This window comes from Mytilus trossulus, chromosome 5 (genome assembly GCF_036588685.1).
Source record: "Mytilus trossulus isolate FHL-02 chromosome 5, PNRI_Mtr1.1.1.hap1, whole genome shotgun sequence".
NCBI classification, from domain to species: domain Eukaryota; kingdom Metazoa; phylum Mollusca; class Bivalvia; order Mytilida; family Mytilidae; genus Mytilus; species Mytilus trossulus.
The window spans coordinates 79,686,690-79,713,996 of record NC_086377.1 but is presented as its reverse complement, the minus strand read 5'-3'; the positions used below and the strand labels follow the sequence as shown (position 1 = coordinate 79,713,996).

The 27,307-nt window shown below is 32.3% G+C and overlaps 1 long non-coding RNA gene across 1 annotated transcript; it reads right to left on the bottom strand.

Annotated features, from left to right (window-relative positions):
* Positions 1–23,178: 23,178 nt before the first annotated feature.
* LOC134717494 (uncharacterized) lies at positions 23,179–27,174 on the bottom strand. The gene is made up of 3 exons (XR_010107346.1): positions 27,053–27,174; positions 24,101–24,188; positions 23,179–23,417 (listed from the first exon to the last, which is right to left on the bottom strand). It is a non-coding gene; the product is annotated as an uncharacterized LOC134717494 (long non-coding RNA).
* Positions 27,175–27,307: the final 133 nt, after the last annotated feature.

Sequence of the window (27,307 nt, the reverse complement as noted above, 5' to 3'; positions counted from 1 at the left end):
GTGTGGTAAACGTTGTGTTTCTGTGAGGGTTTTACATGAGGTCCCTTCCGGTGGTACCGTGTGGTAAATGTTGTGTTTCTGTGAGCGGTTTACATGAGGTCCCTTCCGCTTGTGTTACCGTGTGGTAAATGTTGTGTTTCTGTGAGCGGTTTACATGAGGTCCCTTCCGCTTGTGTAACCGTGTGGTAAATGTTATGTTTCTGTGAGCGGTTTACATGAGGTCCCTTCCACTTGTGGTACCGTGTGGTAAATGGTGTGTTTCTGTGATCGTTTCACATGAGGTCCATTTCGCTTGTCGTACCGTGTGGTAAATTTTGTTATTCTGTGAGCGTTTCACATGAGGTCCATTTTGCTTGGCGTACCGTGTGGTAAATTTTGTTATTCTGTGAGGGTTTCACATGAGGTCCCTTTCGCTTGTCGTACCGTGTGGTAAATTTTGTTATTCTGTGAGCGGTTCACATGAGGTCCCTTCCGCTTGTAGTACCGTGTGGTAAATGTTTGGTTTGAATATCACAGTTGATTAGAACAGAATGAAAAAAATCCAGGCAAAACGTGATTTTTACATTTTAAAAAAGTATTTTCCTGCTGTAAATTAATTCCTTTTTTTAAAAAGGCAACGCCGAATAATAAATAAAGGCGGACGAAATTGTAATATCGGCATTTCTCCTATATTCAATAGCTGTCATATTGTCGGTTTAGTTTTTTAGACACACAAATCGTCATAATTTTAGAAATTGTAATTTTGAAAAAAAATGGACTGTGATCAACATGAGGATGTTTAAGTTCTGTAAAGCTGGTTCTAGTGATACTGGTATGTTTTTAGTTGTGACATACCAGATATTTATATTTTTCAGACAAATTAAGAAATTTGTAGATAAAAATATACAAGTAACAGGCTTAGCGCTGTCAAAACCATGTTCAATCCATTTTTTTAAAAATTGCGAAATTAAATCTCCACGAATAGAAAAGGCTAAACGCGAATTGCAGTTTTCGCGAATAAAAGCTGGTTCACAATATTTTAAAAAACTCATTTGTTCTATTTTCGTATTTCAGATATGCCAGAACCCGTTGAATACATATGTCGAGCTGTTTGGTTCTTAAGAACCGCAGATAATAGATCAAATCAAATGCTGTAATTCAGATTTATGTAATCAAGGACGAAAAATGACAGGTAATCATTTAAATATATTTCTTACACACCTTTTCGATGTAAACCAAGGATCTTTGTTGAAGGTCGTGCTTCGAACAACTATTGTTTACGTTTTATACATTGTGACTACGAGTTGTCTCTTTGGCAATCAAACTTTTTGGCTTTCAAACTTTTTTTCATCTGGGCGTCGCTGGTCAGTCTTGTATGGACGTGGCACATGCCTGGCGTTTTACAATCTTAACAAAGTACCTTTTGTTGGTTATTTATCGTTTGTTTCTCTGTCCTTCATTTTCTTCCATTTATTTGTTATGTAGTCCTGTCATGTAACGTTGTCATTTTAAAGTTACAACTGTCAATAAAGCGGGAGGTTTAGTATGCCACAAACCAGGTACAACCCACCATTTTGTCTTAAAATGTCAAGTATCAAGTCAGGTAAATGGCCATTGTTATGTTGTAGTTTGTTTCTGTGTGAGTTGCATTTTGATGTTGTTTCGTGGTTCTCTTGAATTTGATGCGTTTCCCTCGTTTTTTTTTGTAACTCAGATTTGTTTTTTTTTCTTTATCGATGTATGAATTTCGATCAGCGGTATACTACTGTTGCCTTTATTTATATACCACATCATCTTATTAATGCCAAAATAAATATTACTTGACCACAAGAGATTCTTTTGATTTCGTCGTTAATTGTTTTGAAACTTGTGTAATGCAGATATTAGATTTTTTTTGTATGCATTATCGTTCAGTTCTTCCATTATACATTTAATTTCGACCTATAACAATAAACAAACCAAAGTTATACTCTGCATGGAAGATAAACACAATACTATTTACTCTTTGTAAACTTACATTGCGATTACGGTTTACGTTTGCTAATTTTTTACCCAATGTGGATAGTTGTCTAATTAGCAAACATACTTCCATATCTCCTTTCTTTAAATAAAAAAATCTAGAAAAATCTGCTTATCAATTTGATTATACAATCAAAGCTTTGATTCCATAAACAACAAATATACTGTATACATAAAGTCGTAAGAATAGAAAAACCGCTATGTATTTTTGGCGTTTACTACGGGTCAGTGTTTCCGTTATTCCGTTGTTTTACTCTTATAGTTTTTTGGCTTGATCGATTCATGACTATTAAGGTCTATTTGACAGCGGTTTACTTTTTTCTTTTATTTTCAAATAAACGCTAAAATGATGTATTATTTTCTGTATATTTTATCTTTATATTCATTCAGATATTTCTGCCTCAGATTCATAATCTTTTATTCTCTTTGTTTAGATGTGACAACGAGAATACCAAAGCCAACAACAATAAAGGCACCAAAAGCATCCGACATTACACGGACGACGTATGATTCTTCGATGAAATGTTCTTTGCTTTTATCCAAATTGACAACAGCAAAATCGAAAAAATTGGAAAAAATTGGCTTTGACAACGAAATTGTTTTTGAAGCAACTGAACAAAGATTATCCGAAATCACTTTAAAAACAACAGTTGTACCGTTCACAAGAACAATTTCCAAAACAACAGTTGTACCGTTCACAAGAACAATTTCCAAAACAACAGTTGTACCGTTCACAAGAACAATTTCAAAAACAACAGTTGTACCCTTCACAAGAACAATTTCAAAAACAACAGTTGTACCCTTCACAAGAACAATTTCAAAAACAACAGTTGAACTAATTACAAAACTGGTTTCAAAAACTAAAGCTGTTCCAAGTAACACAATGATTTCAAAAACAACACTTGTACCAATTAGTTTAACATGATGGTTGCATGTCCCAGTGCTTAGCACCAAATGGATACATATTCCAGGATGAAGGTACACAGCCATACAAACCATGAGAAGTATTTTAAAGTATTAACGTCACAGGAAGTTCATCACATAATCTTTGAACAAAATGAGAATGATTGTGAACTCTCATATCATGCATATAACAAACAAATGTAGTTGTTGTCATGTAATATGATTAAAGGGTAACATTGCAGAATTGTAAACTCTAAATGTGTTTAAAGGTGGTATGGGAGTCTAAAATCAAAATGATAGAATTTGTTAATACTTTGCCAAAACGTAGTGTCGATTGATATATATTGAAAAATATAATAAAAATGATAGGTCTCAAACTACAGGACGTGACAAAATGGCAAGTTTTGTATGGATTATACATGAAAAAACACCTTTTTTTCTATTAGAAACTAAACAAAATGACAGAATTGTTAAATATTTCATGAAAAGATAGCTTTCAGACAATGCTTTGAGATTATCAAAAGAAAAGATAGGGTTACCGTACGTTTTTACGGCTAAAATACAAAATAGGAAAATTCCATGTAGAATCCTCCAGAAAATGCAATGTTTTAGAATTAACTCCCCTTAAAATGCCAATTCAATTTTTGTTTTCTTTTCAAAACAGCCACAAATAATCAACATTTGCAAAAGTATTAATATTTATAAGTTATATTCTTATAAATTGGTTCATTTAAATGAAAATTCACATTACATATCTTCATTCCTGCATCAATGTTTGCTAATTTGATAGGAAATACGGACCTTTGGTTCTCAGTTTGGGGGAAGATACCCATACTACCCCGGAGGAAAACTGATATTGTCTGATTCCCTCGACGGGAAATTTAGGATCATTGCCTCCTTGGAAAGTTGACACTACGTATAAATATTGCCTATACAACCACAATTTATGGTCATCAACATTGCATTACTAGTTTTGGCAAAGGAGTAGGTTCAGTACGACCCCATTTTGACCCTAAAATATAGCAGTTTTACAAAATTATTAAAAACATAACTTTTTTAACAGTAGAATGCTTCTGTTACATTACAAAAATATGGGTTGTTTTTGACAAAACAATGCACATATATTCGGTTCTAGCACCATTGAGTCATGCTTAATTACTGAAATCTTCATAATTCAAGAATTTTAGTTAAGTTTAGACAGTTTTTGTGTAAAACGAAAGTAGCCGTATTTTTGTCGTTGATGGTGGAGATAACTGTTGACCAACATGTTTTTACTTTTACTTTGATAATTCAAAACAGGTCTTTTAATACATCTCCAATTTTTTCATCTTTGAAATCCGTTTGTGATAACCATTAAATAGTTATCATAAAAGAATGTTAACCACAACCCATGTTTGTCCCAAAAAAGTATCTTTCTAAGCATACAACTATTGATTAGTATAACAAGATGTGTTATGAGTGTCAATAAAACAAATCTCCATCCCAGTCACGATTTTTAAAAGGACTCGGAGCCTTCACAACGAATAGCAAGCTATAAATGGCGCTCAAAACTACTTGTGTAAAATCATTTGAAAAGGAAAACCACCGGTCTAATCGATATGATAACTGAAAAAACTGTAAGAACCATATCAACAAACGAAAAACACTGCCATATAAAAAAGAAGAGGTGGTATGATTGCCAATGAGACAACTATCCACAAAAGACCAGAATGACACAGACAATAACAACTATATGTTGCTGTACGGCCTTCAACAATGAGCAAAGCCTATACCGCATAGTAAGCTATAAAAGGTCCCGATAAGATAATGAAAAACAATGCAATCGAGAAAACTAACGGCCTTATTTATGTAAAAAAATTAACGAAAAAATATGTAACACATAATTAAAAGACAACCACTGAATTACAGGCTCCTGACTTGGGACACGAACATACATAAATAGCGGGATCCCAACCCTTCCCTAACCTGGGTCAGCGGTATAACAATACAACATAAGAAAAAACTAGAAAAATCAGTTCAAAAAGGCTTAACTCATCAAATGGACCATGCATTGTTTATATATGTTACCGTTAATTTTATTACTACCCCTGGGTTGATGCCTCTGCTGGTGGACTATTAGTCCCCGAGGCTGTCACCAGCCCATTAGCCAGTACTTTGGTACTGGCATGAAAGTACGGATTTTTTGTGTTATCAAAATTTGCTGTTACAAAATATTAGAAATTATCATTAATTAAGAAATGTATCTCACTCATGCAAAGCTCTGATTCCTTTCAAGGATTTGGCTATACTTTTTAGACCTTTTGGATTATAGCTCTTCATTTTTATATAAGTTTTGGATTTCAAATAGTTTGGCCACGAGCATCACTGAAGAGACATGTATTGTCGAAATGCGCATCTGGTGCAAGAAAATAGGTACCGTTAATTTTTTTATAATTACCGGTATCATCTAAATATAAGACATTCAGTCAAATAAAGTACACAAGACTCAACAGAGAAAATCTCAAGACTAATCATTCTGAAACCCACAAAAACGGGGGGGGGGGGGGGGGGTGTTGTGCTCTGGAAGAGTATGCAGATCCGGCTCCTTATGTGGCACCTGTCGTTTTGCTAATGTAATTGCAAACGCAGTTAGTCTTATTCTGTAGGTCGTATTCTTGGTTAAAATGGAAGTGGATTTTGTTACGGCATTAGGAACATATCCGATATCATCTGTAAAATGGTTATATCATAACGGTCAACCAGCTAGTGATGGCGTCTGTAAAATTTACGTAGGAAAGATTTCAACTTTATCCTTTGGATCTCTTGGTTTAATAGGTTCCTTGTCAGCAGCAACCCTCTTAACGAGAAATCATGACAGGAAATATAAGCCCAGGAATATCGTATCAATTGGATGATAAATAATCCGTATGCAGGCGCCCCTGTAATTCTGCGACATAGAAATATAAAGTTCACAATTTGGGAGCTGAAATCATATCTTTTATCATAAAGTTTTGTTTTGCAACCGACCCTCATTGTCAATTTCTAAATTTAGTTCAAGATATGGGGCAGGCTTAACTGTATCTGTCGTATCCTTTATCTCTAGTTCGAGAAGATTGCTGAGTTCAACATAGTCACCAAATTTTGAATTATCTACTCAGAGAATATCATCTATATAGCGGAAGTTAAAGGATATTGCTACTTATCTTTCTTCCTATGACGTTCCTGTAAGAGGTCAGCATAATAATAAGGAAGCAAGTCTACAAGAAGGGGTCACAATTGTTTCCGATTTCAATTTAAAATGATAATTTGTCCAAATGGCAGAAGTTTTTGTTTGTTTTAATAGAAACTACACACAAATTATGAAGCTATTATGAAGTCCTTTTTAAAAATGTTAAAAGTATTTTACCAAATGCCTTAATTTAGAATATTTATGTAACATATACATTTGTACATGATATACATAGTGTCTGGCTTAGCTATGAAAAATGTATCTGTTGCTTTACATTGAATGAATTGAACGAATGACACGATTCGTTGATCGCCTGATATTCCATGTTGAATTTTGCAAATGAAACGTAGTTGTTTGGGAAATCATATTATAGATAACCTAGGTATAATCTATGTAATGCTATTTTGATGTCTAAATAAAGGCAATCGATGTTTAAAACTCCTGACCTGGTACCGGACATTTTTTGAATTAGAAAATGGTGTGTTGAACACTAAAAATCAGTATGTATGTAATTGGTGAATTGAGTTATTTTTACAGTTTCCATTAAACTTTATAAGGAGGTTGTTCCCTTCATCATCAAAAATTAGTATATCCCTATTGACACGAATATCTGTATATAAATATTTATACTGCAACTAGTTGTGTTTATTTCCTAATTATAGTAACACAGCTTTATTTTGTGCAATGTCAATTTCATATTGGAACAATATTTCAACAGTCAGGGGTTCATTAAGGGATGAAAATAAGTTTGAAATGTGTGTCCCAATTTATATAGCTATGCATTTATATATTTAAATTGCAATATAAAACAATATAAGGTCAATTGCAGACAGATATTAACTTTTTTGTACTCAACGCAAAACTGAAAGAGGGTCCGGTAGACTTTATAACTGAATCCTACTGAAGGTTACAAAAGCGCAATTATTTGTTTACATTTTACCGAGTTGTTTACGCCAAGATGGTACTCAGAATAGAATCCTATACGGCTTCTGATTGGTTGATACAGGATTGGTATTACATTTAATCGAAAGTTTATACAAATAGGTTTAAAAATTGCCGAAAACCATATTCACATTTTACGAAGTATAGCAAATATCTTCGATTTCTGCACGTTGGAGCCATTAAAAATATGCTTTTTTCATTAAGCGAAAAAAGTAGACGATCTTTTCAACTGCATTTTAAGTCAATTTGAGCCGCATGACCCTGTATATGTTTGTTGTTGTAATGCAACACTGGCATTTCAAGTAACAGGAACTGCCACCCGGTTTTCCCTAGTTTGTGTAGTCTTCGAGAAAAACAAATACGGAACACTAGTGGTACCCTATTGAAAATGCATTACGAATAATTGCGCTCTAGTAACCTGAAAACTCTCTTGAATATAATATTCTACGAGAGATATGTACTACTATGACATTTTTTTTCGTCATACTTGAAGATATTGACTTGCTATTTGTTATATAGTTAACAACATGATAAGTAATAGATCAAGTTAGAATTTTGTTCCAATACAATGATGTTTTAACCGGTAGGGAACTATGTATCGATGCTTTTCTGTAAACTTGTATTGAGTTTTTAGAGTATCTATCTATCTATCTAACTCTGTTGGGTTTAATTTTCAGACTTGTGTGAATAGAGTAAAACCAATACTACGGGGGAAAATATTGGCATAGGGGAAAATGACTATATGTTAACGTATCACCAAATTTTCGTGGGAGAAGAATGGCAACTATCGTAAATTTCCCCTAGGGAAGAATTCATACTAGTTTCCCTCGGGAGCAAAGTATCTATTTAATTTTGGCCCTATAAAAGTTAGTATTTTCTGTTCCACTACTCAACATACACCTGTGAGGAGTAAGGGTAAAGACAGATTGGTTCGGAGTCGAAACAGTGTATCTGGGTGAAAAGACATGTCTTCCTGTGGACTGTTTACTTTGTGAATTAGCACTTTTAAAATTCATGCATAGCTTGTCTGTCTGTAGTGTGTGTATGCGTATAATGCCGTGCCCTAAAAATGCAATGAATGTGCCATTTGACGTTTATACCCAGCCATCGACAGCAAATATGATGGAAAATAAATTCCTAATGCTATATTGGATGAATACTACTGATTTTATCTATACATGTATTATATTATCTTTCACTATGTGTTTTGTTTTACAGTCTTGACAAAGATTGTTATAATTAATAGAGCATATAAAAAATGAAATAAAATGTTTGTGATGGTCTGTCCAATACCGTGGACGATTGTTTGACTCTTTACACTTAACTATCGCACAATAATGACGTTTCTAACAAACATAAATTTTCCTATTTTAGTCAAACTTCTTTTTATTTTTTGACAGATTTGTTTTTGCCACAAATATAAAGAAATACGATGTATACAAACTTGAACTGCTATTAGATGATTAAAGCATTAGATTCCTGACATAAGGCATATACGAAAAAGAAAATGTGGTAAATAAAGGCTACAAGACATTTCTTAACAAGAGACTAAACGACACATGAATTTACAACTAAAGGTAACCGTACGGCCATGAACAATGAGATCAACCCCATCCCGTATAGTCAGCTACACAAGGCCCAGAAAAAGAATTATGTAAAGCAATGCAAATGATAAAATAACGGCTTTGTTTATGAACAAACAATAAAAGAATAGCAAATATGTATAACAGCAACAAACGGCAATTTCTAATTACTGCCTTCTGACTTCGGACACAACATACAGAAAGACGCGTGGTTGTTATCCGTTCGTTTGATGTGTTTAAGTCTTTGATTTAGCCATTTGATTTGGGACTTTCTATTTTTAATTTTCCTAGGAATTCAGTATTTTTGTGATGTCACCTTTTTAAACATCTTACCGAATAAAAAAGTACCTGATGATTTGTATCTGAATAAATTGTCCTGTATTCTTTTAAATAAAGGCAACAGTAGTATACCGCTGTTCAAAACTTATAAATCCATGGACAAAAAACAAAAGGCAACAAGTTAAAATTTTAATACGCCAGAAGTGCATTTTGTCCACACAAGACCTCCTAGTGACGCCCAGATACAAAAGTTTGAAAGCCGAAACAAGTACAAAGTTGAACAGCATCGAGGACCAAAAGATCAAAGAAAGTTGTGCCAAATAAAGGCAACAGTAGTATACCGCTGTTCAAAACTCATAAATCCATGGACAAAAAACAAAATCGGGGTAACAAACTAAAACCGAGGGAAACGCATTAAATATAAGAGGAGAACAACGACACAACACCGAAACGCAACACACACAGAAACGGACCAAGCATCAAACAAAATACCACGAGAATATCAAATATAACATCAAAACCAAATACATGAATTTGGGATAGACAAGTACCGTGCCACGTCTTATCTTAATATCTCAAAAATAAGAGAAACCAAACGACACAACGTTAAAATGCAACACACACAGAAACGAACAATAATATAACAATGGCCGTCTTCCTGACTTGGTACAGGACATTTTTTAATGGGAATAAAAATGGTGGGTTGAACCTGGTTTTGTGGCATGCCAAACCTCGCACTTTAATGGTAACGTTAAATATAACATTGAACATACAACATAATATTACAGGACTACAATATAAATAAATAGGAGAACATATTAGACAAAGAAACACATGTTTTAGAGATAACAAAAAGCATCAGGTTTAAAATTCAATACGCCAAAAAAACGCGCCTCGTCCCCACTGTTATTAAAGTGAGAGGGTTAGCGCTATAGAACCGGGTTTAATCCACCATTTTCTACATTTGAAAATGCCTGTACCAAGTCAGGAATATGACAGTTCTTGTCCATTCGTTTTTGATGCGTTTTGTTTTTTGATTTTGCCATGTGATTATGGACTTTCCAAATTGATTTTCCTCTGAGTTCAGTATTTTTGTGATTTTACTTTTTCCACAAGACTCACCATTGACGCCCATATATAAAAGATCGAAAGTGAAAAAAGAACAAAGTTGTACAGCACTGAAGATCAAAAGTTGAAAAAGGCAATGGTTTTCTGTTAGTTACCAGAACATCCCTTTTATTTAGAATAATTTATACCTTTGCAAACAGTAAATTTTATAAAATGACTATACAAAAGATGTTCATGATAAAACTGAAGTATTAACTAATTACAGGAACCATTTGAAATACATTACATAACCAAACATTTGCATCACTAGTAGGTACATCCGAATAAGTTTAAACCTCAACGCCAAGTGACGTCATATTTGAAACGGTAAAAAAATACGAAAAAATGACGTCAATTGAATTTGTAAAACCGGCTATGCCTAAAAACCTAGATAAACAATGGAATTTGTGTATTTATCTAAAAACAATCAATTAAATGTATCATCATAAAATCAGCGTTGTCACATACAATCACTGATATAAGTGTTATATACCAAGAAGGTAATCCTGGCAATCAGGACAAATGCATGCTGACTGATAACGGTTTACTTGTCGAACCTGTTTCAATAACCAAGCTTATCATGTTGTGACGGATCAAAATTAACGCACATGCTACACATAAGTAGTCTCAATTCTTGAAACATATTGAAAACGTTTCAAGGTGAACAACTTTTTAAATAAGAAATACCATTACTGTATGATATGTTTATCTATTATTCCTGCCAAAAAAATGAAATAAAACGAAATAGAAAATTATACCTGTATTTTATGATACATACACTATAGAGTAAAGCGGCCGTTTTCAGGGGTTCGACGAGCGGCCAGTTTTTGAGACGTTTCACTGTTACAAAGTGTCGACTGCTATAACTATTTTTTCACATTTTTCCTAATATGTCTGTTTGTTTTGCGCACAGATTGTTGTCAATGTAGTTGAATTATTTGCAACTGTCATACAAATGAAAGGTTTAGCAAGGTAATAAACTAGGTTTAATAAACCATTTTCTAAACAAGGAAATGTTTTTACCAAATAAGGAATATAACAGTTGATTTACAGTTGTTTCATGTGTTAAAGGTTTTGATTTTGTAATTTGATAAACAAAAAAACTTTTCGTGTTGAATTTTCCTATGAGTTCAGTAGTTTAATTATTTTTTTATGTTGACAGTGCGGATAAATACGTACAAAGACTGTCTACACCTGTAACCATATTATATTTTCTTTTTTTAAATACCTAAGGTAAAATATTACCCAGGACATTGTATGTTTGTTCAAGCGGATATATTTCAAATAAAAAGACAAATAGCGTGTGTTTTATCTTTACTCAGTGTCTACACGCGACGGTATGTAGTATGAAGTTTAAATTTTAAAATGGAATATAAGTGAACGGTTTGAAAGTGAATAACTCTCTTATTGATATTGGCGGATATTTGAGACAGTTTGAGGTAAGAACATTTTTTTTCTGTCTTCAGACAATAGTTTGTCTTTAACAATTAACTTCTTAATATTTAACCATTAAAAGTCATCTATATTTAAATGAGATATGTATTTATTTTTTCTAACAGTAAAAGGTCAGGTTGTTGAAAACTTCGCTATTAAACACTTCTTTAAGTTCATAACATCATTCGGTGAGTCAGAATGTTTTTGCTGATCGTCGATCGTTTTCCTTTCATAGAAAACATCTTATAATTTCTTAGTTTTAAGGTTATAAGTAGAAAAAAAAAGATTTATTTTTGCATCCTCAGTATATGTCGAAAAACCAATTCCACACCGCCACACTCTTTTCCCCTCAAGTCTAGAATACGTATACGTAGGAACTTAACACATTCACAGACCCTCAATTGTTTTAACAAATTAATGTCAATGCAGAGAAATTGCAAGAAGGTTTTTGGGCTGTATGGTATAGTTTCAAATGTTGATGTTAGTAATAAGCAAAGCAATGCCAATCAACTAACACATATACCAAGATTTTAATTGTATATTTGCACCAGACACGCGTTTCGTCTACACAAGACTCATCAGTGAAAATAGTAAAAAGGCCAAATTAAGTACGAAGATGAAAAGGGATGATGAGATAAAAAAAAAAAACAGAAACAATTAAAAATAAATCTAAAACAAAAGAATATATATATATGAAAATAAGGATATATGGAATGATTCCAAAGTTCAAAAGAAGTGAATGTTTTCCATTATATCCCTATTGTTTGCCTACTTTGTAAGTACCATGTATAGTTGAAGTGGCACTACAATATAGATAGCAATACCTCATTTTGAGGGGAAAAAGTCTGTCAATCTATTTATCATTTAGTCTGTACCGCGCGAGATTTCAAACAAGCCGCAGCGCAGGGTAAATATAAGGGTAAAATAAGACCATCGACATCCGTTATGAATTCGTTACAACTCGCAGAAATAAAAAATAATATTTTAAGTGTACAGAAAATATCTCGATTGAAATCATTTAAAGTTTCTGAAATGTTCACGTAACCCAATACTTCTTTTAAATACTTAAGGTGCAATATAACTGAGGAATTTATGTTTATTCATGCGGGGACCTTTCACAAAAATCACAAAAGGCACACAATGTGTACATGGTCGATAGTTTAGTCACGACACTATTGTTAGGCTAGGATATAATATTTAAAAATCGGGTTTTGATGAAAAGGTTTCATATTTTGTTTTCGTATTCATTGTTGAAATATGTTATAAAAGTTTTTACAATCATAAAAACACAATAGTAGAAAATAATGTGTTTATAATATTTACAAAATCTTCGATATTTGGATATTTATTCTATTAAATATGGAATGCAGTTTAGTTACTAACATATAAAATCAGTGTAATTTCTTTTCATTTGTTTACCCCCTTTTTGGGCCCTGTTTTTTACCTTTTAATCTTGCAGATACGATGTTCACTAATGAGACTTTTTGTCGACCTTCTGAGGTTTTTATAAATCTGCATTATCTACTGCACAATAAAAAATTAAGTAGTTGTTATAATTCAAGAAATAAAAATGACTATTGAGTAGACACGTTTTAATGTTCTTGTACACAACAGTAAAATAGTCTTCTTACTAGTTACTATAGTTGAAATATTACGTTGCCATCTATCTATTGTTGAAGAATGTTAATTAATCTAGACATGTTGTTGCTTCTGTCGGCTGTTGTTTTCATAAATAATGTACACTCAACTTTTAGTTAATAACATGTCGATCTTAACAGTTAAACTGAATAAAGGGTTGATATATGCCTTGCAAGGCTTATTCATATGATCGATAACGAAAGCATAATTACTGATATATCCAATTACTGGACAAATAGTATTTACAAAATGATTGCCGGCAAAGGTTACGAAGTAAGCTCCTCAAAATGCTAAAACTTGTTATCGCTAGCATATAATTAGGAAATGCAACCAGAATGAAATGTTCATAAATAGTATGACAAGTCTGTTTACACATGTAACTACACATACTATTCTTCTTTTAAATACTCGCGGTACAATATAACAAAGATCCTGTTTGTTTATTTAAGAGTAAAATTTTAACTAAATAGACAAAAAAGTTACTAGTTATTGTTATTTCGGGACCTTTTATAGTGGTATGGGTTTTGCTCATTGTTGAAGACCCTACAGTGAAACAAAGTTGTTAGTTTATGCGTCATCTGGTCTCTTGGCAATATGACGCATATTTTTCTTTGGCAATCATACCACATCTTCTTTTTTTTTTATATGACATGGAATATATTGTTGATAGTCAGTTGTATCATGTTACATGCCATTCAATTCTTATATACACGATAAATATTCTTTGAAATACGTTTTGTAGATATAAAAATGAATAAAACGTTGTCGTAAACACTCAAGCTTTAAACATATAACCTTGTCTAGAAAGGACTATTTCACGTTAGACTACATTTTACAAAACATTATATCGCAGCTTTTATTATTAGTTGATAACATTGAAAAAGGAAATGGGGAATGTGTCAAAGCTACAACAACCCAACCATAGAGTAGACAACAGCCGAAGGCCACCAATGGGTCTTAAATGTAGCGACAATTCCTGCACCCATAGGTGTCCTTCAGCTAGCCCCTAAAAAATATGTATACTAGTACAGTGATAATGGACGTCATACTTAACTCCGAATTATACACAAGAAACTCAAATTAAAAATTATTCAAGACTAACAAAGGCCAGAGGCTCCTGATTTGGGACAGGCGCAAAATTGCGGTGGGTTTAAACATGGTTATGAGATCTCAACCCTCCCCATATACCTATATATTTCTTCATCATATGAATATCAGGCACAATCCCTCTCGTTAGGGGTTTAGTATCATACTATCGTAAAATATATGAGAAGAACATAACCCGTGTCATGCCAATAACTGTTTTAAAAAATGTGTTTAGTTCCTATGCAAAAAACCTATAATTTAATCAATAGTAAAGGCAAAATATGCAATCTTTAATGACATGACAACAGAATCGTAACTATATCCCTTCTTAATAAGTCTGTTTAAAGGTTTTGTAAGCTTTTGAGGTGAATACTGACATGTTTGTGCTTGGTAAAGAATATTACCATAAAAGGTTGGATGTGAAATACCTGAACGTTTAAGATGTCTGCATGTTGAGTTATATTTACGAATTATTTCCTTATACCTGTGATAAAATTTAGTAAATTTGTTGACCAGTTTGTGATATCGAATATCCTGGTGTAATAATTTTTCAGTAATACATACATTTCTCTCGCTAAAATGTAATACGTTGTAACATACACGAGCGAATCGTACAAGTTGAGATAAGATGGTGACAAGGGTACGTCACCATCTAAAAATGGATAATTAAAGATAGGAAATGAAAAATCAGCTGTCTTATGATAAATTTGTGTATTAAGCTTCCCGTTAATTATATAGGTATCAAGATCGGGGAAAGGGCAGTGGTCATTGTTAGCATTAGCTTTATTTAAAGTAAGTTCAACAGGATAAATTTATCTAGTATATATACTGAAGTCGTCATTATTGCGAGCCAATATATCATCCAAATATCTAAAAATATTGTGCAATTTTATCAAATGTTGTTTCGATGGGTCTTTGCTAATTTTAGTCATAAATTGTAACTCATAACCATACAAAAACAGGTCCTCAATAAGTGATGCACAGTGAGTCCTCATTGGAATTCCAATAATAATGATGTTTGTATTTCTTACCTCTTACCTTTTATTTCACCCTATTTTGTTTTTCATATGAATCAAAGATCACAATTATTTAAACAACATGTTACATTTGCTTCATGCTTTTCAATATAATTCCCCCCGTTTTTTTTTTGGTTTACCAAACCTGATCAAAAGAATAACATACAATTACCTCCAACACACTGTACCAGTTAATGGGTTATTTTTATATATTATTTTCACATTTCCAATTGTGTCGAATAATAAATTTCATGGTTCAGGTCTATCGTTATAAAGACTCTGTATAGTGTAAACAAACGTGAATACAGAGAGAGGACACTACAGACCTAGCCAAAGCCAAGTTTTTGAAGTTAGTTAATATGGCATATTTGTTTTTCTCTTTGATTTGTTCCTAACTTTTAAGAATTTGGATATTTATTAGTTTGAAATATTACGTTGCCATCTATCTATTGTTGAAGAATGTTTAATTAATCTAGACATATTGTTGCTTCTGTCGGCGTTCCTCATTAATGTACACTCAACTTTTAGTTAATTACATGTCACTCTTAGCAGTTAAACTGAATAAAGGATTGACAGATGCATTGCAATGCTAATTCATATGATCGATAAAGAAAGCATAATTTCAAAATTACTGACATTTCCAATTACTAACCAAATAGTATTTACAAAATGATTGCCGGCAAAGTTTAAGAAGTAAACTCCTCAGAATACGAAAACTTCAAAGCATATAATTAGGAAATGCAACCAGAATGAAATGTACATGAATAGTGTGACAAGTCTGTTTACACATGAAAATACACATAATATACTTCTCTTTTTAACACTTTCGTTACAATATAACAAAAATCCTGTTTATTTATTTAAGAGTAAAACTTTAAATAAATAGACAAATCGCGTGCTTTTCATTAATTATTTAGTAACTAGACTCTACATTGGGTACAATAACTTTTTAAATGGAATGCAATTGAAAGGTATAATAATGTATTACACACATATTCATATATAAAAAAAATGTAATTGAGAGCTTGAGGTAAGAATATTTTCTATCTCTCTTCGTCAAATAGTTTGTCTATGTACATGTATTACTGAATATGTAACAGTGACGTGATATGAATGTTAAGGAATTATGGTATTTTCTCAAAATGAGAACAAAAGGAAAGAATAATCAATGCTTTGCAATTGTACAAAAGTTTATGTTTTCTTTACATTCAATTGCCCTTTTTATTGAATCATTTAGATCTTTTTTTCGGAAGGATAATCTGATTTTTGTTTTGCTTTTCGAATTCCTTTCTATCGACTTAGAATTCAGACTATACGGTACCTCCAAGACCCCCGGCTTAAAGTTAAAGGGACAGTAAAGCATTTGTACTAGATAAAAAAAATACACTAAGACAATGGTTGACGTCATATTTGCGCGGATCATGAAGAGTTAATAGTCAGGTAAAATTGAATCTAAGTTTACTGACGTCCCTGCCGAAACAAATTATTAGAAAAAGACATGATTTTATAGGATTTTGTGAACAAATCTATTTTGACTTACATTTAGTCTGTACAAAAGAGGAGTATCCGCAAAAAAAATGGAGATTTGAAACATGCAAATGTACAAATTAAAAAAAAAAATCTGCAATAAAACCTTAGACTGCTGTAAAAAGTAGCCTGTGAATGTGTTGCTTCTCGCAGAAGTAACGATATTGAAATTTTGTATAAGTTTATTGAATAATGCACAGTTATACCCCAATGGGGTACATGTAGGAGGCATAGATAAATCAACAAAATAAGTTTACATGTTATAAGTGTACAGGAAATATTTCGAGTGAACAAATATTAATGTCTTTGTCATTGTTTTCGACACCGAATAATTCTGTTAAATACACCAGGTGCAATTTAACAAAGAGCCATACAAGTTTATCCATGTGTGGAAATTTTAAATATATATACAACAGAAATATTGTTTGAGCGTAATAGATAGTTCAATGACTAATACCACTAGAATCTCACATTTTATATTCGGATGTCATTTAAAGTTATTAATTTAAGATAAGGCAAAGAGAGCTCGTTTTTTGTCTCTCTTTATCACATAGTTTGTATTTAGCCATGTGTTATTGACGATTATAAATTTATTAGGTTTGAGAATGTATTTAAAGTTTGTATAGTTTTTCTCTTGAACTTAACACACTAAATGATAATGCAATCTCAGAGATTTTTAAGTTTGTCAAGCAATACATAATATTGTATTCCTTTCAACATTTACATATTTATTATTCCGGCTTTTTCTATTAATAAAGTACATTATAGATATATATCTAAACACACTATCATATCGAAAAAAATGTTTCGTCAACTGTTCCCTTTTAAAACCTCGAATAAAACTTGATAAAGGAAGATTTATAATAAGACATCTGTGTTTATCAGTATCAATATATTAACTTTTTGTCACAAAATATTTGATGTGATTTGATGTTTGGTGTTCTAACGCCACGTTTAAGCACTGCATTTAGGCTATTTCGTGGTGGCCAGTTTTTATTGGTTGAGGAGACCGGAGTGCCCGGAGAAAACCACCGACATTCGGTAGGAAAACAAAAAATTCTAGTCAATTAAGATTGGAGTCAAGTGCACCCATTGTGCAATTGAGAAAGTGCACCCATTGTGCAATTGAGAAAGATTTCAAAAGACTAATTGTAGTTTTTCATACGTGTATTTCATTACTATGGGATCACTGTTGAAACTCTATAAATCTTCAAGGTAGTTGTCTGTCACCATGTTCTTTATGTACAATAGAAGGAAATAATTGTCAATGTACCTTCAATAATTAAAGTCCATATTGATTTTAAAAAATGGATAAGTAATATCGTACTATATACTTTGTAACATGGTATAGTTAGGGTGAGTTTTCATTTATCTTCATCAAAACACAAGTAAACCAGTTATAATGACTGATGAAATATAACTGACTGTTCAGTAGACTTGTAAGACTCAGTATGCTTCGTCAAATATAAGATTCTTTAACAGGGACCTGTTAGTCGCTTCCTCTCGTCGAATATGCCTTTCTAAATGTGTCGAACTGTAAGCTTCAGGGTTGTGGTCGAGATCTGTCTTTGTAGTGTCTCTACAAAATGTAAATGGACGCGAATTCAGAGAGAGGCTACTGTACACCTTCCAGAAGTAATCTTTTGGAAAATTGGGATGTAATAGAATATATTTAATTCTTTCTTTTTTATTTGGTCATAACTTGCTAAGAATCGGGACGATGGCATGTATCGAACATTGAGAAGCCATTTGTCTGTTAGTAAAGACTGCATAATGCTTTAATACTTACTGGTTTGAATTGCTTTGTGTAGTCTTTATATAGATATAAGAAGATGTGATATGAGTGCCAATGAGACAATTCTCCTATCCAAGTCACAATTTGTAAAAGTAAACCATTAAAAATCAAAGTACGGTCTTCAACACGAAGCATTGGCTCACACCGAACAGCAAGGTATAAAGGGACATAAAATAACATCTGTACAATCATTCAAACGGGAATCCTACGGTCTAGTCTATTTAAAAAACGAAAACAAGAAACACTTATGAACCACACCAACAAACGACACAACTGAACATCAGATTAGTTTTCTATGTTGCATTTTGTGTACTATTGTTTGTCTGTTTGTCAATTTCCTTTTTTAGCCATGGCATAGCCAGTATATTTTCGATTTACTAGTTTGAATGTCCCTCTAGTATCGTTCGCCTCTCTTTTACCACAGTCGTTAGGTGCCTGCCTCCACGACGTATTCTTCACATCTACATTTGAGCAAAATGTCCAACATTAAGACATTTCATCGAGCATACCGAGTCTCATGCATAAAACAGATCGCCGATAAAGGGTGAGAATGAAGCTCATGATTTTGTTAAAATAAGTAAGACGCACATAATAAGGCAAAAATTTATCCTTGTCTATATGACAAGGTTTACAGTTCTAAATGAATAAAAATAAAATCGTTTTACATCTGTTAAGATATCCGATATACTTCTTTTAAATATTTAATGTTCAATACTTGTGATTCATTTATTTTTGTGGGGACCAATTTTCCTGAAATGAGGAACATGTATTTTTGTGGATTTTTGATTTCGTGGTTTTGCCATAGTCTGCACACAATCCTACAGAAAATTTATAATTCGTTGAACCTTTAAATTCGTGGTATGCCTGTAAAAACGAAATTCAAGAACATTGGTATCCCACGAATAATAATGAATCCACAGTATAACAAAGAGTCATTTATGTTTGTGTAACCGGAACTACGCTTACAGAATTGCAAATAGTGTGTTTGTGTGTGATAAATATATAACTTATATTCGTTTAGTCTGTTTACATGATATGCTTCGTCTTCATCCACTTGTTGTTTACATTTAAAACAAAGGGTAACACTAATGCTTGAATTGCTTAAATACAAGAATATCAACCTACGACACATACCCTTACACCAGGATGACTAGATACGAACTCTAAGTTATCTAAGATATTTAAAGGAAGCATTTACTTATTTTATCAGTTGGTCGAGTTGGCACACCTTTATTCAGTGGGATTTTAACACTTTTTATAAATACGGCGAGTTGTCAGACTGATTGTTCATTGGGATTTACCCTTTTTCATAAGTGTGGCGAGTTGAAAAACAAGAGTGGGGCGATTTTTTAGAAAGTGGCGATTTAGTGTTGGCCGATGGGCTAGTGGGGCGAGTTGACATGGTTTTATATTTAAAAATCGGGTAAGGGGGTCATAAAGGGTATATATTTATATATAGTAATGTATAAAGTATATTCAAACGGTTGTGTGACGTCACGTTCTAAACTATATTTTATGAATTGTAAATGGTTTTTCATCTAATCTTAAACAGTTGGGATATATAATAGTTATCCCATTCTGACTTGGTGTGTCAGTGTTAGATCACCTTCTGGCCTCCGGCCATCGGGGTGATCTTACACTGACACACCGAGTCCTCATGGGAAAACTAATTCTGATAGCTCAATGTGAGCTTTTGAAGTGGCATGTGTGATGTTAGGTTCAAATTGAAGCAAACAAGATTTTTGTACTGTTTAAGTATGGATTTATAAGTCTTTGCTGATATTTTGTATAGTAATCTGTTCTTATAGTGGAATGGTAGAATTTAAAAATAGATTCAGTTCAATAATAAAATGTCCGTCCTTAAATACTTGATGCTTGTGTTTATTGATACTACATGTATATATATTCAAAATTTTTGGAAAAAAATTACTGACAAGAATGTATGTTTATTATAAAATTTCAACCCTATGTTTGTTTGTTTGTTTTAATAGTATTACCTTATAACATCTACATATATATGTGTACTATGGTACAGTTTTGAAAATTGTATTCACTGTGTTGCCCAACTATCCTTCACGTCTTGATTCATTCACATTATAAATCGCATTTCAAACGCACACTATCGGTTTGCGTTCTAAAAAAAAAACAATTATACTAATTTCACTCGTGAATGCGCATTTTCGTTTTTCTTATCTAAATTTAAGACACGTCTGTAAGAGATTGACATGTTTAAACATATTTTATTGTTCAAAATGACAACAGGATCAGACACTGACATGTGACTTGCATGCACGGTCATAATTACCCACTTAATTTATTAGACCAAGTCTCTTTATAAGATGTCCCAATCAGTTACATGCCACAGGTTTCATTGCACATGTAAATTGGACTTTAGATTTGTCTATACAATTAACATATCCATGAGTACAGACAACTTCAATAACGAGTTGAGAACATGAACATGATGAAAGTCCTTGCATAAAATAAAATATAAAGATATGATAGATAAAGTAAATGCATGCAGAATTCCAGATTATAAAACAAACTGAGTGCATAAATTTAAAATAGTCTAGCTTTAACATGTATATTCAAATAGTAGATGTAAATATTCACTCTCAACTGACTTCTTCTAATCACAGTCATTTATTTCAATTCAAAAGCAAATAAAAATTCAGGAACAATCTTTTGGTGACCCAGCCTTCAGCGGTATTAGGTTCACGTATTGCTTTTGTTTTTTTTAAAGAGAACAACTTGTTTTACAAAGTAGCTACACGTACATATGTTTGTGACATGGTGCATTCGCAAATTTATTTGACAGGGTTGAGTTATATATTTCAGTGACGGAGTACATTTAATTAGTTACATATTTCTGTGACCGGGCAAATTTACATTTTTTTTTACAGTGTAGCTACCTATGTTTGTGACAAGGTGCAATTTACAAAATGATGTCAGTGACAGCGGAACGTTGCATATTTCTGTGACATGGTACATTTACAGTTTACATATGTTTTTGACCATGTGTATTTACAAATTTCTGTGTCAGGGTAAAGTTACATATTTCTGTGTTAGGGTAAAATTACATATTTCTGTGTCAGGGTAAAGTTACATATTTCTGTGTCAGGGTAAAGTTACATATTTCTGTGTCAGGGTAAAGTTACATATTTCTGTGTCAGGGTAAAGTTACATATTTCTGTTTCAGGGTAAAGTTACATATTTCTGTGTCAGGGTAAAGTTACATATTTCTGTGTCAGGGTAAAGTTACATATTTCTGTGACAGGCTAGGGTAAAGCTACATATTTCTGTGACAGGGTAAAGATACATATTTCTGTGACAGGGTAAAGTTACATATTTCAGTGACAGGGTAAAGTTACATATTTCTGTGACAGGGTAAAGTTACATATTTCTGTGACAGGGTAAAGAACAGTCTCCGGGACAAGTTTGCAATTCCGCTGAGTGCAAAAGTTGTCACCTTAATTTTTGGAGTTAAGTCAAAACAAAGTTGATAACTTGGTTGGTATTGGTTCCCTGATATTTGTCCTAAAAAATTTTGGCTCTAGCACCACTGTTGAAAAAGTTATGCCCCTTTTTTCAACAATTTCCTCAGAGGAAAAGTACTTTTCCTCAAGGGAAATCAAATTTCCCTGAAGGAAAAAGATTTTTCCTCAAGGGAAATTGTTTTTTCCTCAAGGGAAAAAGATTTCCCTTAGGGAATTTGCTGCATAATTATTTCCTTTGAGGAAATTCTATTTCCTTAAAGGAAATTCTTTTTCCTTAGAGGAAATTCTTTTCCTTAGAGGAAATTCTTTTTCCTTTGAGGAAATTTGCAGCTTCAAATTTTCCTTTGAGGAAATACTTTTTCCTGTGAGGAAATTTGTAGCTTCACATTTTCCTTTGAGGAAATACTTTTTCCTGTGAGGAAATTTTTGACAAACACTTTTCCTTGGAGGAAAATTCAAGACAACAAATTTCCTCTGAGGAAATCATTGTTCTTCAAATTTCCTCTAAGGAAATTTCTGAACATCAAATTTCCCTTAAGGAAATGTTTTTCCTTATTTTTACTTGTTAAACATTTCTTCACTACACCATGTATACAAACAGTATGAATATAATTATTAAAAGACTAGAATTGATGCAAATGATATTTAAAACTTTAATAAATGTTTGACTCAAAATTTTAATGACATTGAAAATAATACAGTCTGACTGTTTAGATCTAGGTATTGTTTATACTTTTTATATAAATTTAACTTTGATTTACAATTTTTTTGGAGCAAATGCTTCTGTTTTCTTTGTAATTGTTTCAATGCGATACAATAATAAGCAACCAATTTGAATGTCATTATATCATTTGTGGTGTTCTAAAAAAATTATATATATATTTGCAGATTAAATAATAAAATAAACACTTTTGTGTTATTTTAAATTAGAATTTCTTCTGTTTCAGCTTGTGTACAGTTATTCAATCCACTATGTAAGAATTCAGTGAATACATTATTCCATTCACTAAACAATTCCCTTCAATTCTAAGAGAAATCATTTTTGCAAATTGTTCTTCAATGATCTTCTTCTGTATATTTGATATGAGGGAGCGATGTAAATGAGTGGATAAAACTGGTGTTCCTTTTTTCAACAACAAAAAAGTATGTGTTCTGCATTCTCCTTTCTTTTGATTAAGATATGTTGTTGCTTTTATGCAATAGTGTTTTTGGGTATCTATGATAGAACTCCATTTTGTTTTATATGGTCATTATCACTTGTTGAAATTTCCTATTTCATTTTTGCAGGAAAGCACACATTCCATTTCAAATTAATCCAATTATGCACTATGTAAATAAATTTCAACTTTAAGTTTCCACTTCAGTAATGACCTATTGATCATGAAAACCAAGATGTCTGATCACCTATAAATACACAAAAAAAGCAAATAAAATGTTATAAATGGAGAGAGAAACAGCAATAAATGTTTTTCATGTGTATCTTTCCTTATTAAAATACATTAAGTAAACTTGAACTCGAGAAAAATAAATAACTGCGATGTAGACTAGAAAGTATAAAATGCAAGATAAAGTATTCACGAAAAATTAGTTGATTTACAGTAGTCAAGTCCATGTTTGCAGGAAATTTACATCATTGGTTGTCTGGTGGATAGTTGTCTTATTGGTAATCATACCACATCTTATTTTTATATAACCTTGCCATATTCCTATTGTGCCTGTCCAAAGTTCAGAGCATGTAGCTTTTATCAGTTTAGTCTGACACTAAAATTTAGTGGTTGTTGTTGTTGTTTCATACCGGTCATATTTATTTTTTGTAATTTATTTTGTTATAAATTAGGCAATTAGCATGATAAGTTTTACAGTTTGAATTGTTTCAATGTTTCATCTTTAGGTCTTTTATACTGTGACTATAGTATAGGGTATTGATTTTCTCATTATTGAAGGTTGTAACAGGCCTACAATTTCTTTCTCAAAGCCATGATAGTTTTCATATTTAATATACCACATCTTTGATTTTTTATAGTAATCATGATACTAGTAATCATCTTTCAAGTTCAATAACTTTTTAAAATTAAAAGGTGCCTTACCATTTAGGTTTAGTTGGCTTCTGCAAATTTTACATTGCCTATCATTTCTGCTGTATATTATTTCTCTGTATCTTCTATAGTTCTTGTCCTATACATAAAAGAGTAAAAGTTGAATGACATCTTGCATCAATATTTTTTCTGTTTAATGTAGATTTATATGTATATTAATGTGTGTTTAATAAAAATCTAAACCATGAGTGCTTGATAAGCTTCTTGCCCTTATAGCTGGTCTGTAAGCTTTAAATGAATTTTATTGATCGACTAAAAAACTATGAGCACTGCGCAAATAAGACCCCCGCCCTCCAAAAAAAAAAAAAACATGCACAAACAGTGGTATTCATTGACATAAAACATGTATATAATTTGGCTCAATTTATAGATCTCTCAAGTGACTATAAGTTTAAGGCTGCGATTTTTTTAACAAATACATTTATAAAACCTTTCAAAGATTTTGAAAATGGACAAATTTTAAATAACTTTGCAACAACTAAATTTCCTTAACTCTGCATCTTATAAAAAAAATATACATGATAAATAGGGAATGATACTCCAGCTTGCATATTATTCAAAGTTTTAAAGGAACATAACTGAAGAACGGTAAAAGTTTTACTACAAAAATCTGAAATTGATCTGATTAAAATTGTGATAAAAAGTATTGTTTTAAAGTTTAATAAAATTTGGTTGAGGGAAACTTAAGTTAGAAGGCTGAAACATTTTTTTCCATTTTTAAAGAACATAACTATAGAATTTAGTAAAAGAGACACTACCAAAATTCAAACTTAATCTGTATTTTGTGGTGATAAGCATTGTGTATTGATTTCATAACATTTGGTTGAGACAAACTAAACTTTAGAAAACAGGAAACCAAAAATTCAGCATATTTTCCCCATTTCTAAAGGGGCATAACTCTGATACTCTAGTACAGTAACACTGACATCACCAAAATTCAAACTTGATCTGAGTATTGTGATAACAAGCTTTTGTAAAAGTTTAATTGAATTTGTTTGAGGCAAACTAAAGTAATGTAAGAGAACAAAAAACAACTTTGGGACAGACGGACAAACGATCAAGTGTTAAACATTATGCCCCCTCCACTTTGGGTCATAATAATAAAAAGGGTGTTTATGTCAAGATATAAAAACAATTCACCAAAGTTTCATAAAAATTTGTGAAAGCATTCTTGAGACTATCCTTATCCCAAGTCATGATAGTACAATGACATAAATCAGATTTTTTTTTTAAATTCAAAGGAAAATTATCATGTTTATGTTATACAAAAATAATTCACCAAGTTTCATTAAAATTGCTCAAAGCATTATTAATAGTATACGTACTGGAAAATCCCCCCTTTTATGAATAAAATCCCTAACTTTAAATTAAAAATTTAAAATCCCTAAAAATTAAAAAGGACCTTAATTATCATGATTATATGTGACTTGTTATTTAACATAACAAAAAAACCAAAGGCAATAAAAGAGAAACTGACAATGCCAAGGCAAAACATAAGATGCAGAAAAGAAAAACAAAACAAAACAAAACACTAAGCAACACCAAAAAACTAGTGTTGAATTTATGTGCTCAGTCAGTCAGTGAGAGTTGGCAGATCCTGACCTACTATATCTATGCTTAAAAACATAAAAATAATATAGTTCTAAACATATTTTGTAAATTTATACTTTATTAACAAGTGAAACTGCGAGCTACTGCTCACTGATGATACCCCCGCCGCAAGTGGATAATATAAATAGTGTAAAAATATGCAAGTGTTCAGTAAACAGGAAGTTGTCGAGTGATGAATCTGAAAACGCATCACACGGTATAGCTGACTTATATAAATCCTAAAACCAAATTTAAGAAATCCTTGTATTGTAGTTCCTGAGAAAAATGTGACGAAAATTTTCAACTTGGCTATCATGTGTAAAATCATACAAGTGTTCGGTTAACAGGAAGTTGACAAGTGATCAATCTGAAAACGCATCACACGGTATAAATGACTTAGATAAACCCTGAAACCAAATTTCAGAAATCCTTGTATTGTACGTAGTTCCTGCGAAAAATGTGAAGAAAAATATTCATGGGACGGACTGACTGACTGACTGACGGATGGACGGATGGACTGACAGACAGAGGTAAAACAGTATACCCCCCTTTTTTGAAAGCGGGGGTATAAAAGTTGTCATAAATAGCATAGACACCTTTGAGTTTTGAGAACCACATGTGTTAATTGTGCGAGTATAATCATTGATAATCATGCACAAGATTGACTTTTTAAAAAAAAGCCTATATATTGAAATTTTCTGAAAATATTGCATGCATTTATTAATTTGACCAATTTCAAGAAATGCACAAAGATGCGAGATGATTTATATAATTGTAATTTCAGGAATTTACAGTAAAGGCTTTTATCCCCACTGCATTTTGCACTTTTTCTTATTCAGGAGCCAGAAGTTATGGCCTTTGTGACCTTTGTATGATTTTTATTTTAGTTTCTTTTTTTTTTGTATTGAAAAGTTTAGTATGACGTCCATTATCACTCAACTAGTATACATTTTTGTTTAATGGCAAGATAAAGCATGCCTCACAGGCACGGATCCAGGGGGCTGAGGGTTGGACATGTTGGAACCCCCCCTTTCTCTACTGGACGATCAGTGCATTTGAATGGGGACATGTAGTTTAACCACCCCCCCCCCCCAAATTTGTCCTGGGTTAGGAACCACTTTATATGACTCAGGATCCACCCAAGTCTCATGTTTTGGGATTTTCTCGTTGCAATGAAGACCCATTGGTGACCTATGGCTGTTATCTGCTCTTTGGTCATGTTGTTATCTCTTTGATACATTCCCCATTTCCATTTCAATTTTCTTTTCAGTTCTATTATAAATATTACAAACGAGTTTGGCGCGTTTACAAAAATATAATTGTCTGTGCTGACAGGGGAGTATGTGTGCATACCAATATTTAAATTTTCTAGGCCTTCTTTTTGAATATTTTGTGCATTTCTTGGTAAAATAATGTCAGACCTCGAGTGCTGTTGTTTTACAAAAACGGTTAAGTAATGTAGGGGAAAGAAACGAACTAAAAAGAACCAAAATAAGCCACAACTAATGGGGGTCTCATTGGGGGTTCTGTTCACGGATCCCGCTTAGTTACTATTTATTTTTTTAGATTCCCGCATGATGCCATTACGCTTACACTATATAAGTGAAC